A 3697-nucleotide genomic window follows, 5' to 3' on the forward strand; every position below is an offset into this window, starting at 1 on the left:
CCAAATGTAAGTGAACTTATCAGCCTCTTTCATCCAGTCTTTTGCAATTTGTGGGAACTTTAAATGCATTGAAGAAAATAAATATATATTTAACTCTTTATAATATAAACCAACAAAAACCCATATCATCCACTACTCGTTTTTTATACCATCGTAGATAGCTCTGCAAGTTTCATACATAATAAAATGAATTGTACTTGTACTCATTTGAAATTGTGTGTGAAGAGAGTGATTAGTTTCCCTTGTAATAAAACTGATATTAACTTTCAAATGCACTTAAGCCATTTGGAGGGAATATACATACCTGTTGGTAAAAATCATTGCGGGTCTTTCAGCTGGCGCAATAGGCTTCCTAAGTACGGTATCTTCCTTCTTAATTTTGTGTTGAATATTCTCCAAAATTAGTTCAACAACAGCTTGAGACATTCTGAAATATCGTTGATACGCATCTTGATCCCTGTTATCACCCTCAGCCAGCGACGGAGATTGTAAAACATTCCTGTGGGGGGCCGGGCCATTATGCTTTTTCCAAAAATTCATAAACTTGAAATTTAAGCAAAGAAAATGTGGAGCTTTCAATATGTTTTACTTTGTTTTTAAAAAAGGAATCTTTCTTCTTCAATGAAAACATTGATAACCAAATTTAAGTTGATGTTTTAAGAAAACTCTGTGTACAAAGCTAGACCATAAGGCCCTTTTGAATCATATACATCACGACAGTATTTTAGGATATTTACCGTAACTTGGGTAAAACAGAGTAGACGAGCCGATTTTCTGATTGGATGAATCTATCGAAATCAAATTTATGCTAGTTCATCATAATGTTGCTTGTTTCTTGAAAATCAACATAACTTTTGTAAAAAACTGAATTAGGACCAAAATAAAGGTAGTGAGATAAGAATATTTTACCAATTTTATATTTATCCTCAATTTAATTCCTGCGGGGCTCTTCCCCCAAATGCCCTCAGCAAGTTTTCGAAAACACCTTGTGGTTTCCTTCTCCACAATTACCTTTCCTATCTATTATTTTTCCTATTTAATATCTTTATCAGAGAAATCGCAGCTAAAGATTTGTTTTTAAATATAATAAATATTAAGCAACCTCTTATTTTACAATTTACAAACAAAACTGAGTATATTGAGTAGCAGACGGTCAACAAATACCGGAATATTCCCATTGGTGGATCTCAGAACATTGACCCTCGTGTGGTCAATTTTAGAACTATACCATGTCAACATATTTAGATACACAGGCATTTTTTGGTGGACAGAAAAAGTTGATCATGAAGTTGGTATGTACAGCAAAAATGTGGCCTCCAAATTTGGTGCTGCTATTAAAATGAAGCAACGGAGATTCAAATGTTATTTTATGTAACAAGTCTTCTTAGTTTACGCATAAACTATATCAGTCTGTAGATGTTAGGGTAAACATATGTTTCAAGCTCTTTATCAAAAATATCACATCACCAAAAGACTTCTCCTGTCATAACATATCCCAAACGCCGTTGCCTCGAGACTGATATTCGGAAATATTGCCACGTTTTACAACTTGAACCATACACAAACAATTTACTTTTTTATCAATTAAAAAAAATTATATAATACATACTTAATACACATTAATTTTATTAAGTTTCGTTATAAATAATGATTTTTTACAAAGTAGTACTGCTTTTGAAGGAGAATTAAACCTTTTACAGTTCCGTCGATTGAGACTCTGATGAAACCATTTTAAGTTGGATTTATTTCCCATTTTTGTGGGTTAAGAAAAACCCGGAGGATTCTTCTTTCAACCCTAAAAAGTTAAATAGGTTAAAATAAACACCAACAAATTATTAACCCCTTAAAAACTTGATTTTACCCTTAGAGTTTAAATTTTTACTCCGTTTGATTTAATTTTCTCCCAATCAAGTTGCACAGTAAACCCTTGGTCCATTGCTATAAGGTTTTCTAAAACAAGTATTTTAATATTATTTGGATTTAATGCGAATAAATTTTATGTTTAAAAGTACAGATGCCCTTATTATATTATGATAATCTTTAAAAAATATTTCCTGACGTTAAATTAACATTAAAATACTTTGACATTAAACTGCTGAAAGAGTATCAGTTTTACTTAATAATACAGCTACGATAAGATCTGATCCGATTGACATCAAATATTTGCTATTTTCTCCATCAAAGATTGCTATGCAACGAGACTAGGTCAAGAAAAATATATAAAATGAAGTTTAGCAATGAGGAAGTATTTCTTTATCGTAAAGCAGTGTTTCCCCAACTGTGTGGGGTTCCGTGGAACTATTGGCTCGATCTCCTATGCATTGTAACCCGGCCACCTGAATTAATGGCTTCAAAAGTCGCTTGATGACTTAGGCTTAAGGTGGTGCCTTGGGTATTAGCCAAGCTAATTATTATTATTTGGAAATAAATATGAAGTGCTAATGACCCATACAGCTTAAATTTGAAGCACATAAAACGTTTGCTGTTTATTCTATTCCAGTTCATTCTTTATTTTTTTGTGTATAAAGAGAAACCTAACTGTTATATGTGCAGTTGCGATATCATAAACACCATGTGTGTCTTTGAAAAAATTCAGACTAAGATGCATAATTCTAAAGCTGTATTTCGATGTGTTTGACGAAGTCACCTTAAGATTTAAAATCCCATACATATTCCCATCGACCAAACCCTGGGAAAAACGTAAATGACTTCTTAACAAAAACATTAAAAAAAGTTATCAGTTTAAACTGAAATAACATCCAGTTTAAAGCCAAGAATTCCATTTGCTTGACAAATTTTGTTAAAAATATTTTTTTTCAGTGTCCTGAAGTATGAACACGCTTCGAATGTAACAGATCCTGCGAGGATCAATGTTAGATTGTTACTTGTAAGCCATGTTCGTTATGAACCCCCGGTGCTAGAGTAACAAAGTTTTTTTGATTACATGGCTACTAAGGAAAGAAAAATCAAATAAAAAGTGTAAAATCAATTTAAATTTCAATCTAAGGTTTTTCATGAGCTATTTTTGGTTTTTGGTTATAAGTGACTGATTATTAAGTTGATCGTTATACTTGGAATCGATAGAACCTGGAAAAACTAGAATTTATATTTAAAAAAAAACGATTTGTTATATCCAAATTCCGACTAAACACAATCTCTCAAATTTCACGCACCCTCTTTAAAAACGAGCAAGAAATAACATTTCATGTCCTTTAACGAGATTCCAAATGGCCTGTAACGATTTCATTGACAAATTAATATTATATCCTGTAAATACCAAGATATTTCAAAATGTATATATATCTTTTAATTTAAGAATGTTTAAATAGTGATATTGTACCTTATACCATTTGCTGTGTATATCCGTGAATGTTTCTACTGTGTATTTGCACAAATAACATATTATTATATTCTATTATTTAGCTATTATCAAAATTAGTATGGTGCTGAGCAATGAGGTCTTGGATATCCCCAATTTCTATTGGTTTTGATCGCGTGGTCGATGCTCTTACAACCAAAATTGGCTGGGCCCGACTATCCCTATTTAATTCTGAAACGCTTAGGGTATTAGCCTAGTATTTTTAGACTAGCTGATTATAAGACAGTGCGAAAGGGTTTAAATAAGTTTCCTCAAGGAAAGTCAGCTTTTAAATCACTTGAAAGACTTCTAAGGACAAACAGTTTTATTGATAACAGT

This window comes from Leiobunum rupestre, chromosome 1 (genome assembly GCF_980474605.1).
Source record: "Leiobunum rupestre chromosome 1, qqLeiRupe1.1.hap1, whole genome shotgun sequence".
Taxonomy (NCBI): domain Eukaryota; kingdom Metazoa; phylum Arthropoda; class Arachnida; order Opiliones; family Sclerosomatidae; genus Leiobunum; species Leiobunum rupestre.